At 42.7% G+C, this 13,557-nt stretch overlaps 1 protein-coding gene across 1 annotated transcript in view; it reads right to left on the bottom strand.

Moving 5' to 3' along the window:
* The window catches only part of NEK7 (NIMA related kinase 7), a 160,845-nt gene extending 147,911 nt beyond the window's left edge, over window positions 1–12,934 (bottom strand). Inside the window, exon 1 of the mRNA XM_030301712.1 lies at window positions 12,665–12,934. The gene's annotated coding sequence lies outside the window, so the exon portion shown is untranslated. The remainder of the gene's footprint in view (window positions 1–12,664) is intronic.
* Window positions 12,935–13,557: the final 623 nt, after the last annotated feature.

Genomic DNA, 13,557 nt, shown 5'->3' with positions numbered 1-13,557 from the left:
CGTTCCTGATGGATTTATGACCAACTAAGAACCAAGTAAAAAGATATCAAAGCACTATAGCTTTTATCACTATTAAAATCAAACTCTGAAAACATAAAGGTACAAGTAACTCTTTACAATCACATTACGGGAGAGGAGAAGGCCACTCTTCTTGGTAAGTATGCAAGGCCTTTCATAATGCAGTATCTGGGTATCATTCCAGGTTCATTTTTTATGTGCTTCTTCATCAATTCATGAATACACAGTACATCTTTGGTACTCTTGGCATAGGCCTTTTTGTAAGTCCTTTATATGCTTTTAAAAATAATTATTGATATTGTGATTGTTTTTTTTTTTTTAACTTTCAGCAATGAAAGCTATGAAAAGCTACTAAATAAAATGTATCTATTTTGAAGTGGAACAATTTTTCTCTATGGCAGCCTCTGATGGCCTCAAATCAAACAATAACCCTCATCAATTCCCACTTAGTAATTATTCTCAAGAGAGGACTAATTTCCAGTATTAAGCTAGTTATTTCTTATTTAACTCCATTCAATATTTTCTTCATGAGAGGATGGTTAGAACATCAAAACAGGATTCATCTGACAAATATGCAGTCAGCACTTTTTATGGGCAGAGAGAAGTTGCTCCCCCTTTACAAAAAGCCACACCCACTTAACTTGAACTAGGAATGGCCTTGCCCCTGAGGAAGGGAAACATAAGGATACCTAGTAAACATTTAGTAAATCAGCCTCAAATCAATTTAATCCGACTGCTGGCCCATTTTAACTTCAAGTCCTACTTCCAGGAACTCAGACCCTTCTTCCTTGTTGCCTGAGCCTCTAACTTGTGCCTAATTGCCAAACTTCCCTCTGTCTCTACTCCATAATTCCTCCTCACTTCCATCAACCTCACGTCTGGCATACCCCTGTTTTTCCTAGTCCTGGTTCCCATGTCATCCTATTCTGAGATCTTTCAGAATGCAGAATCCAAACCCAGACTCGTGCACTAGATCACTGAATACCTCAACATTTACCACTTACAGATCAGACCTTTATATCACATAGTAAGACCTTCCTCACACTATGCCCTACAGGCCTTACAGGGACATGTGCCTGGCATCCAGCACAGACTTCCCTGAAACCAATTACTCAATTGTTCTGGACGTTCTTTCATTCTAGGATCTGCCCAGACTTTCTGTCCCATATCATCACTGGGATGCAGGCATCTGCCATTCCCTGAATGGCCAGTTGTGACAAAAATGGTCCTAAGTCCTGCAGGAAACACAAATATGTACAGGACATGATTCACACCTTCCAGATACTTACATTCCAGGAAGGAAGCTAAGATAAGTAACTACAGGGAGAGTCAATAGGTACTAAAAGCTTAAAGAAGCAAAGGAAAGATTTCTTTATATCCTCTGTATAATATTAGAGCAAAGCCTTAAAGGATGAAGATTATTTTAATATACTGAGATTGAATAGCTGGAATGTAGAAAATAGACACTAAAAGAAGTGAGAAAAGCGTATTAAAGCAATAAAGCCACACAGGTACAAAATGTATCCAAAAAAAAAAAAAAAAAAAGGTAAATGGTCAGATGTGACCAAACTATAAAAGAGTATAAAGAAGTGAATCTAGACAGATAGGTCAGGGTCAGTCTGAAAGCGGTTCCAATATAGAGCCATTAAAAATAGGTGAGCCAGGCAATATGATACAGTATTTGGTCACTGCCTGCTCCCATATTCTGTAATTAATAAAAACCAAAATATTTTTAAAAGCATAAAGCTAGATCTTGCTTAGATTATTTTTTTACTCACCCCCAGCTACCTACCAACAACCTCCGAATTTCTCGTTCTTCAATCAGTGAATTGGTGGGACCCAGTAGGAAAATGGGGAGAATAATAAAGGAACAAATAGAAAAAGAATCATTAAGTGAACAGAAGCATAGACTCTTTCATCTTACAAATGCTGGAGAACCCCAGAGATCAAATGGTCTGTCCCTCTGCTTTCTGACAAGTATGCCTTCCAAGTTCAGAGAAACCTCACCTCACTGTGAAACTAAGTTTAACACCAAATCCTGTCCAATCAACTGGATTGTCTTCTGAACAGCATATGCAAATACCCTACAAAATTCACAAAAAAAAAAAAAAAAAAAGAAAGAAAAATGGGCATTCAGGTCTTACTGTAGAAATACTGGCATTCAAAAGATGACAACTCAACACATGAACAAAAATGGCCTAGGAAAGGGAGCACTGCCTGTTCAGGGACCACACACCGTGAGACATGAGTCCCAACATATCCTAACTCAACATCATCAGTGCCTCGTTAGAGCCCAGGCTCCATTTATATTATCTGAACCATTCAGCACACTACCAATGCTCTCTCCTAAACCAGACATTCAACTCTTAAACTGAGTTCTTTGAGTATTAATTCAGCTCACACAAAGAATCAGACTCTGTGCTTGGCATTTGAAAAGATATAAAAATGAACCTGAACTTAATCCAGGACTTCAATACCTTCTTTGTCAAGCTGCCTCTTCTTACTATATGAAAAAAGAAGGGGGCAGAAATGGTCATAAACAAAAAGGGCCTGGATTGATTGATAAACTACAAATCAAGAAAAAGGTGTTAAAGAAAAACACTGATAGAAAGTAGTTTTTAAATGACCAAGCAGGTTTTCTTGAATAAAGAACACAACTCGCATGCAAAGATAGGTATCTAATGACAAGAAGGGAAGTTAGAAGCGACTCAAGCATCAGACACTTGTTATCAATGGAAATAAGACAGTCATGGAAAAAGGAACAGGTTACTCATCATGATGTTCTTGAACACTTTCCAGCGTGGCTGGATAGGCAAGGCAGGAGAGCTCTGTGCAGCCAAGCCCAGGAACAGGACTGAAAACCACAGGAAGGACTGAGGTAGTGGTCACTGGAGGCAAAATCTCTGAGCGCAGGCAAAGGGTTTTTGCCCTGAAGCAGAAAGCAAACCATCTCAGAGGTAAGGGAAGTGGTAAGCTTTCACACCTAGCTGAGAGAAATACTGTAGAAATGCCAAAAATGGTGAGAACAGCCTACGCTATAAGCAGTACATTAACAAGGGACCATTTGTCGGGATAGAAGAACTAACACTAGACATGCTATTTTCTTTCACTTGCTTAAAGTGAAGTTTTCTCTCCTGTAACTAGTATACTAGTAAACTATATATTTATTTATAAATACATACTATTTATTTACAAAATATTTATACTTTATCTAGTTGATTCTAATTGCTTTGTAAGCATCATTTCAATAACACCCATCCACCATTTGAGCTGAGACATGGGCACCCATGCTAGAACAGCCTAATCATTAGATACAATCTGTGCCAAGCGGCTGCACACCCCAAGCCAGAAATGCTAGCAGTAGGAATGGGCTCTCATTATAAACAAAAGTCTTCTCATTAAAAAAATATTTTTTTTTTTAAATTTTTTTTTTTTCAACGTTTATTTATTTTTGGGACAGAGAGAGACAGAGCATGAATGGGGGAGGGGCAGAGAGAGAGGGAGACACAGAATCGGAAACAGGCTCCAGGCTCTGAGCCATCAGCCCAGAGCCCGACGCGGGGCTCGAACTCACGGACCGCGAGATCGTGACCTGGTTGAAGTCGGACGCTTAACCGACTGCGCCACCCAGGCGCCCCTAAAAAAATATTTTTTACAAAGACCATGCGGCATTTCTCAGTGTGGCCTGAGGAACACCTGCCTTACTTATTGTAAATGTAGGTTCCCATCACAGTCTTTTTAAAGTAATCTCTACACGCAACACGGGGCTCAAACTCACAACCCTGAGAGCAAGAGTCTCATGCCCTACTGAGTGAGCCAGCCAGGTGCCCCTCAACTTGTTTTTAAATGTCAGTGCTTGTACTTATCCAATCAGAATCTCCAGACACAGACATTCTGAGGACTACAGTTTGAGAAACATAGTCATAGGACAAATGCTTTGAGAATATAACTTGTCTTGGTAGTAGCAAAAAAGTCACCCATATATTCGTAAACAGCTCTAAATATTTTGTAAATTACCTTCACTATACAAATAGATGTAACTATTTCAAGAAATCATGAAATAAATCCTTTAGGATTCATTTGATTAATCTCTAATCATTCTGCTTTGTAAAGCAGAACTTTCACTGAAATACGAAACACATATAATAAACAAATTGAGAACCAACTTCTAAGAGACAGACATGACTACAGAAATAAAGGAAACAGAACCACAGCAAGAGAAGAAACTAGAGGGAGACACTGGCCAGTGGCACTGCCCAACATTTTGGGCTTATATACAAGAAGCAATAAGGGCATCCAAGTTATTTTCAATATACCAAGATGACAAACAACATGAAGGCTGGCTTTTATGAATCAAGGTGTCTAATATAATGAAATACGTGTTTACGAAATATTGATCAAACAACCACTCATGAACTTTCTGGCCTTTACTCTCCTATCTACTGCCTCTAAGCGCTCCTTCCTAGGAGTAGCCTCCATATCTCTCCAGGGAGACAGCAATCCTGTTGTTCCTCACTTTAGACACGAAAGAAATACTTCACCCCTGCACAATCAGTTAGGGGTGATTCACTCAAATATTCGCTGACTTAAATCATGGCCCTGATAGGGGCAATCAGAGGTACAATGTCATCACCCCATCAGCAAGTCTTTATTGAGCACGTACCATGAACAGAGCAATATTTTGTTAACTCAGGAGGAGTGAAAAAAAAGAAAAAGAAGAAATCATGCGCCTACTATTGAAAACGTTACAAAGGTAACACAAGGCAATATTGACTGTTATGGAATCAAGCACAGCATGGATTAGCAAGTTTACATCCTTAGGTTTTAGTTTATTTTCACAATAAATGAAAAGGTCAGTTTACACAATTTATAAGTTTCCTTCCAGTTCTGAGAACATCTGATGTAGTGAATCATGCACTTAAGGTCTCCTAAGGGGAAGCACAGGATGATAATGGTGAATGAAAAACCTGATTTTAGAAGAGCTGTTTAATGGCAGCACTAGGATACTAACTACAGATTACATATGTACACGATAATGTGGGTGTCTTTATCTCTTAGGTACAATTTCTTTCTTTATTTATTTATTTTGAGAGAGAAACAGAGCACATGACCAGGGGAGGGGCAGGGAGAGAGGGAGAGAGAGAATCCCCAGCAGGCTCTGTTCTGTTAGTACAGAGCCCAATGTGGGGCTCAAACTCACAAACTGTGATATCATGACCTAAGCTGAAGTCAAAGAGAGGATGCTCAACCAACTGGGCCACCCAGGCGCCCCAACTCTTAGGTACAATTTCTGCACAAACTTAAAATATTCTCTTCAAAACAAAAAGGTCAGAAGTCTAAAAACCTGTACAGTAATGAATCTAAAAGAAAAAGTATAGATCTTGCTTATTAAACCTTAAGTGTAAGAGTAACTGTGTCCTTAAAAGAGTACCAGAGACTCATACAGAGACACACGGTAAGAACACCATGTGACAGAGGCAGAGATTTCAGTGATATCTGTCTAAAGCCAAGGAACTTCAAGGGATGCCGCCAACACCCAAAGCTAAGAAAAGGCATAGAACGCCTTCTCCCTAGAGCCTTCACAGACAGCATGGCCCTATGCACACCTTGATTCCTAATATCCGACCTTCAGAACTATGAAAGAATAAAATTCTGTTGTACTAAGCCACTCAGTTTGTGGTAATTTGTTGGGGCCGCCCTAGGAAACTAATATAGGTGTTAAGAGCCAGGGTCCAGAGCATACAGTTCCTGGACCACGGCAGTCACAGTAAGGTTCTGGGGGCCCCCAAAATAGCAGTATCTTCCTTATTGTGGCTGTGTCTTCGTTAGGATGGCGACGGTGCACTGTCCCACTGGCAGCCTTACGATCAGGGATGAGGCAGCAACTCCCCTGGTGGCCTGGTAATGGGAAACCTTGCTGGAAGCTCAAACTCCACCCCTAGCCCCTGCCCTGCAACCATCAAATACTATTAAATACAATGTCATAAATTCCTTCCTACTTATAAAAACAGAGAATGATTACAGGAGTGATAGGAGAACTGCCTGATAAAATACAACTCTTCATCAACAGCTGGTATTTTAAACACTCAAGGTCATAAAATGATAAAGCCACGTTGAAAACAACATGACATTTAACAATGAAAATATTTATCGAATGTAGAAACTTTATTAAAACTTTACTTTAAATATATGTTGAAAATTGTTAAAAATGCCAATTTTTACTGAGTACGTTCCCTGCCATACTATTCTTAATGTGTTCTAACACCAGACTGTAAAGAAAACAAAAGTGAATTTGTACGTTGCCATAAGAAACTGAGAATAAAATATCAATTGTCTCCCATAAATTAAACCATCAATAAGCATCCTTTCTGTATATCTTTCAACTAACTTGTATTTGTTAAATAACAAACCATGCCTATAAAGTGTTTGCAATAAGGGCATGTCATTTTCCTAAAACAAATTACCTATTGTCCAGTTCTGGTGTCCTTACGACAGTATGCAAACAGATCACATTACTTTACTGTATGGTCCACCAGTTAGATATAAAAAGCAATGGAAAGTTTGCAATCCCTTTCGTTTTAGAAGTACAACAACTTTTCATAAACATATCTGTTCAATTTTCCCAGTCCTAATGTAGTAGAGGATATGTGGCTTTGTTATGGTTACAACCACAACAAAAATTACAGTAATCTGCCAGGTAAATATGAGAATATGAGGAAAATATTCTCACGATAACAAAAAGCAAAACTGTAAGACTACCAGAAAGAATATTTTTAATTTTGCCATTTTCAATTAGTATTTAAGGATCGTTTTGCAACTCCCATTTTTCATTATCCAAAATATAAACCCCCCCAAGCCTCTTGTGTTTTTTCCTGCCTGAGGAACCAAGGATTAATGCCTTCTCCCCATACTCCAAAAAACACAAAAACATTCTCAAACATGGGAACCAGTAAATTATGAATATGGAAATCACAGAGCAGAGAGGAAGAAGAATTCAAGCAGAGAACACAGAATAGACAGCAGACCTAAGGCACAGTGGGCAACAGGGCCTGTCATCAGAAGAAACTGAGAACAGCAGATGCGTTTCCTACCACTGAAGGTCCTAAAAACAGAAATAAGTGAAATGAAACTAACACTTAGAGCCTACTATCATACCTTTACATAGATGTTTTCATTTATTCCTCAAAGCAATCTTACCTGAGCTGAGAAAACCGGAGTCCCAACCAATCAAGTAATTCAACCAAGGTCATAGAGTAAGAGGCAAACCCAGGCTTAGTCTTTTTCACATGATGGTAAACACAGAAAATGATCAGTATTTGTGCAGCAGGGTTGGATAAAGGAAAGAGGCTCCTTGTAGCTGGTGGCAACCAGCCTGGAAGTTCCGAATGCCCCAGGCCCTACCTGGCTACCCAGAGAGACAAATACTCTGGCACACCCAGAACTCACTCCTGGCTAGGGCTAGGAAACTCCACTGAGTGATGTCAAAGCCATTGCATTTTCCATTCCATTCTCTGGCTTCTCAGCAGCTGCACCCAGGTCAGCCTACAGCCAATTCTTAAAACAAAGGGAGGAGGTATCCCACACACAACCCAAGCCACATACACCCTGACTTCAGGCCCTCTCCAGTAATTTTTTTAAACTGGGAGAAAGTCTTTTATAAAAGACTACATCAATTTTTTCTAAACAAAAAAAAAAAAAAAGAAGAAGAAGAAATCTGCCCACTGTCTTGCTCATGCCAGAAATTCCCCCTAAAAGTAACAGAAGCAGTCATTCCAATCAGCTTAAGATAAAAACTATGAGTTAAAGAAACACACCAAAATACATTTATATTAAAGTGTTATCTGTCAATCAAGCAAAGATTAAATATATGACATCAGATTCCATCTTGGTTTAGTAAGAGAGAAGCTAGAGAGGAGCACATTCATTCAGTGTCACAGGATAGGTGTGGGGACCCCAAGAGGCAAAGAATGATAGAAAACTTTGAAAAAGCAGATAAATCTAAAAGAGGTTCTAAGACTTATGAAGTCTCTGAGATGAAACACAAAATTGGGGTATGAATAACTGGGCATTATTCTGAGGGGACTGGGAAAGATCAAGAGATTGTCACAAGCATCCAAGAACCAAAAAAGGCTATGAAATACTCCTGTGGAAAATACACATCAAGCCAAACATCAAAGGTCTAGAATCTTATTTAAATCTTTGGTATTATCTTCTAGAGCTGGGGTGGGCCTCCAGCCTATTTGTGCAAATAAAACTTTACTGGAACACAGCCAATGACAGAGACCATACAGCTCACAAAGTCAGAAACATTTACTCTCTTGTCCTTTAGAAAGTTTACAAACCCCTGTTCTATACAAAAGCAGCCTGGAACGAGAAAGTTACCCTTAACTACTCACACTGATTATCAACAGAAGACCCATAGCAAGATTTACAGAAAGGTCTATCTCCATTAAGTAACAGTATTTCTAAATTTTTACAGACCAATTAAATAAGTTCCATTCATTTATACCCTGTTCTGATTAACACCGTGGACAGCTATTACAAAACAGTTCATTGTGTAAGCTCATTATATAAATAATACGGCAGAGCTGTTCCTTTGACAAATGTTACAGTTTTCCTGCTCAAGAAAAATAAGAAATGTTTCATGACCGGGGCCCCTGGGCAGCTCAGTCAGTTAAGCATTTAACTTTTGATTTCAGCTCAGGTCATGATCTCATGGTTCATGAGTTCCAGACCCCGAGTCAGGCTCCGTGCTGGCAGTGCAGAGCCTGCTTGGATTCTCTCTCTCCGTCTCTCTGCCCTTCCCATGCTCTCTCTCGTGCTTTCTCTCTCTCTCTCTCGCTTTCTCTCTCTCTCTCTCTCTCTCAAAATAATAAACTAAAAAAAAAGAAAAAAGAAAGAAATGTTCCATGATCATCTATCTGCCATCCTTATTCGCACTGCTCACTAAAAACTGTGAAACACATTCTCTGTTTTCATCAGAATGAAAAAATATTTTATGAAGATATGTAACATGCGGTGGTAATCAAATTATTAGTCATCAAAAGAAGAACAAGTAGTTTAGAAGTTTTCTAAGAGTGAATTGTTATACATTAGTTTTACACACGTGAAAAAATTCTCAACTGCCATTATATCCTGCAAATAAACATATTTCATTACAATTATATAACCAAATGTTATCGGGGAGCCTGAGTGGCTCAGTCGGTTAAGCGTTTGACTACGGCTCAGTTCATGATCTCACGGTCTGTGAGTTCGAGCCCTACATCAGGCTCTGTGTTGACAGCTCACAGCCTGGAGCCTGCTCTGATTCCGTGTCTCCCTCTCTCTCTCTGCTCTTTCCCTGCTCGCGCTCTGTCTCTCTCAAAAATGAAATAAAAACATAAACAAAAAAAATTATAACCAAATGTAATTTACCTATATTCCCTACAAAAATGAGGGGAGGAGGAATTAAACTGAAACACTCAAAAGTATGAAGAAACACTTCTTAAAGCATCTAGCAATATATTTATGAAAATGTCAATAAAGTAATTGCGGATAAAGCAGTTCAGAGAAACAATAATCACATACGTCATTTCCAAGACATCCTCAAGTATTACACTAAGTATATTACCATGTTTTATATATAATGTACTAACTAAAATTCCACCCACAAAACTCTAGAGCAAATACCTGAAAGGACAAATATTTTAATTTGAAGGAAACCAGGAATGTAGACAAGAGGGCTGCTTTGTGTAACTGCAGCTACAGTGCAAATTTTTTAAATACCAAAACCTATTTAAAAAAAAAAAATCAAAAGAAACAAACCTGAAAGGAGTTTTGCAACCTATTATCTAATTAAACAACTTCTTTTCCAAAACTGCATTTAATCACCATTCTCTTTTCAGATACCCTGAATGGTGGCTACCTTAGTAACACTACAGAGATACATTTTAAAACATGAGACAGTTTGGTTCTAGAAACTCTGTAGACGTCTCTAATGATATCTCAGACCACATCTTTATGGGGGAAAAAAAAAAGGAAATCTACATTTCAGTAAGGGCACACTAGCTGAGAAGAAAAGAGCACTTGAATGTTTGCAATAAATCAGAGCTCAAAACTTTCTATTGTAACTAGCAGGAAGATGAAGGGGAGGGAAGCGTGAGATTAAATACTTACATACACAAACTATAACCACGCTTTCAGTCATTTAAAACGACAATTCTGATTTTTACAATTTGGGTACGTTATTAAGCTGGCCTTAAATCTCCCCTCCTCCACCAGTATGTTGCCATCATACCAGACGTGCTTTCCTCATTCTTGGAGTAAGTGCTGTTTTATTGCACTGGAAAAGAGCTCTTGAAATTGTCCAGCCAGGAAAATGCCTAAGTGGGAAAAGGAATGGAGGGTGCTACAGGTATGATCTTCATAAACGAGCCTGAATAGTAGTTCCGAGTACAGAATAAAACTGCACTGAAGTTACGCTCTTTCCTTTTTAAATTGATAAAGATTCTTAACCGTGGAAAGATTCCCAAGTAATTGTGGAAGAGTTTAACAGTTTAGATTCTGACATTCCCTGGTTTTCGTTTACAGGTAATTTCAGAGTAAAACTCCGTGAGTCCACCTGGACATTTAGTTTGATCACCTTCGTTTCTTATCAACTATGAAGTTTCAATCGCGGTGGTGAGTCCAAGATGCAGCTCAATTATGAAACGAGACGTACACGACGGGTCAGAGAAAACTGGAACTTCCTCTCCTTTATTCTTACGTATCTATTTCTCATCCCTCAGACTGGGAACCCTCCACCAGCAGACATCCTTCCAGGAGGAACTTTCTCTCCCTCCTCCGAGCCCAGGGCTGGGGTAGGAAGTACCCGCCCTCCCGAGCGGGGAACCGCGGTGTCCTCGCCGCTTATTGGCTGTGGAAGCCGTCAGTGCCGCAGAGGGCGGGGCCTCCCGGCAGAGAGCAGAATCTCAGGCCCGCACCTCTCCGAGGGTCCGTGGGCTTCCCACCCCAGAGAAAGCAGCCAGCCTCCACTAGGGGTTCCTTCCCCTTTATTTTGCGTGCCCTCCTCTCTCAACGTCCCCATACAGTTTCTGCCCGTTTGACTCCTCCACGAGGCAATTTTTTCTAAGCTCCAACATCCCTTCCCCACCCCAACCAGCTCCCAGTCTAGGACCAAACAGAAGATGCTGTGGTTTGGGGAGTTAAGCAAGCTGTGGACTGGATCTCCCGAGGATAGCAGAGAATTCCTTCCTCTGTAAATGATAACTGTTTAAGTTTTATGTTAACTGTTTTAAGTGCATTGGCCTTCGACAAGCATTAAAGCCAAGAAAACTCGGCACCTCTTCAGTAAGAGTTGCCACTTTCAAAGTATTACAGGGTTCATTGCATCTCCTGTTTAACTATCCACCGTTTTCAGTGTTTTGTCCGGTTGTCCCTAATACTAGGTCACACCTGCAACAGCTCAAGCTCCTGTACAAAATAAGTTTATCATACATACATTCTGTACTTTATCCTATAGAGCAACCTGGCGAGAGACACAGCTATCGCCTGCAAGGAGTGTGCATACTTCTTGAAACTACAAACTCTTTGGAGGAAGAATTAGACACAGTGGTTCTGTTATGATGGATACATGATGTTCTACAAACTACACGCATTTGATTTTTTTTCAACAGCATCTTTATGATCAGCAGAGGAGGAAAATCATTTCATTTTTGTAATGTGTTTCAGACTTTCAGTTCCATCACCAGAACTGCCCCATGATGGGAGCCTATCTTATTGTAAAATAAATACAGTTTTAGTATTTATCCCTAACAAGGACTATAGCTATGAGAGAACACGATTTATCTATTTGATACATCATTTCCCAGGGCCTACAGCATACAGGAAAGAGACAAGAAGTTTCTTCAGATCTCACTGCAGCATCTGCTAGGTTGTGTTGCTTCCTGACACCGTCCTTGGGTAATGTGGCCAACTCATTTTTCTTTCGGGGGGTGCCCTTCGTCTCTCTAGCCTTGGCCTCAATTCTCTATTTCTTTTCCATTACCACGATTACCAGCAAAGTTCTCTATTGCCTTGCAATCTCTCTCACATTGGCTAATCCTGACAGGGTCCCACTAAAGCCCATTCTCCAACAGGTCCGCCGTCCTCTCTCTACTTCTCAAGCCACTTCAGCTTCTCGCTTAGCTGCACGGCTCCCACCACCCCTGTCTCCAGTGAACTTCACTCCTCTAAATCTGGCTGCTGCCGAATCCTGACAGCTGGACTTAACCAATCGGCGAGGGATAAATAACCGACGCCGCCAATGAGCGGCAGCCGGGGGGTGGGAGGCGGGACTTCGCCTAAGTTCCTCGGGTCCTGAAACCAAAGACCTGTTGCCGCCGCCGCCGTGGCCGCGGAGTTTCTTAGTTACCGCGGCGCCCACGGCGGCCGAAGCCGCCAGAGCCCCCGCCGGGCACAAAGCTCCTGCCGCCCGCTCCCGCCACTGCCAACGAACCGAACTGAAACCCCCACCCAGCCCGAGTGCGGCGCGCCCCGCCCCACCTCCCCCGGCGGGGGGGATCCCGGAGGCCGCCCCGCGCCCTCCCGACCTCCCCCCCCCACCCCTCCCGGCTCCGCAGGCAGTCCCACCCGGCCGGGGCCGCCCGAGACCCCGGCAGCCACTCACCAGGAAGTTGGGAGTTTTCCGTTCTCCTGCCCGCGAGGGACCCGGGGCGTGCGGGCGGGCGGCTCGGCCAGGCGGCGCCGCGGAAAGGCCCGCTGGGCCGGGGGCTGTAGCTGCGAGGCCGGGAGCAGATCGCCACCTCCCGCCGCGCCGCCCCCGCGGACGCTGCAGGCGCGGGCCCCCACCCTGCGCAAGGAGAGGCGCGTCCCGAGTGCGAGCCTAGCGGCGGCCCATCCTCCCGAGACTCCCGCTCCTCCTCCCGCGGCCGCCGCTGTCAGGAGTGTAAACATCCCGGCATCCCCGAGGAGAGGGGCGGGGCGGCCGCCGGCCCCTCCCCGCGCCCCGAGTCCCGCGCCGCAGGTCCCGCCGGCTGCGCGCCCCGGCCTCCCGCTCTCCTCCTCTAGGCGCCGTGCGCCCCGCCGCTTCCCCGCTGGAGCCGAAGCCGTCGGAGGGGGCCCCTCTGGCGTGTGGCTCCCTGTTGTCAGGCCTGGCGGGATGGGCGGGGGTTGTTCATCTGCCCCCCCCCCCCGAGCCCCCTTCCCTTACTTGGGGCCAACTTCTCTCTGGGCCGGGTCGGCTGCTTTTTGAGAACTTGTCTTTTATCCATTTATGTTAAAATTACCCCACTTGCAAGCAGTAAGCCGAACCGGTGACGTCCCCTTTCTTCTGGATCACAGCGTTTTGATCCCATCCTCTTTCACTAGGTTTAAACTGACTTTGCGCTAAGCACACCTTACATTAAAGAGGCCTAGCTTAGAGAACAATGGCTTTTAGGACATGTCTGAAAGGTGAACGAGGTGGTTTTGCATTGGGAATCTTTGGCGGGGGGGGGGGGGGGGGGGGGAGGAGAGTAGGGGGGGAGGATATACCAGAACCCTAGTACAGAAACTGCAAAA

The sequence above is a fragment of the Lynx canadensis genome, chromosome F1, assembly GCF_007474595.2.
Source record: "Lynx canadensis isolate LIC74 chromosome F1, mLynCan4.pri.v2, whole genome shotgun sequence".
Taxonomy (NCBI): Eukaryota; Metazoa; Chordata; class Mammalia; order Carnivora; family Felidae; genus Lynx; species Lynx canadensis.
Note: the sequence above shows the minus strand (reverse complement) of the source record. Positions and strands in the feature narration are given on the sequence as shown.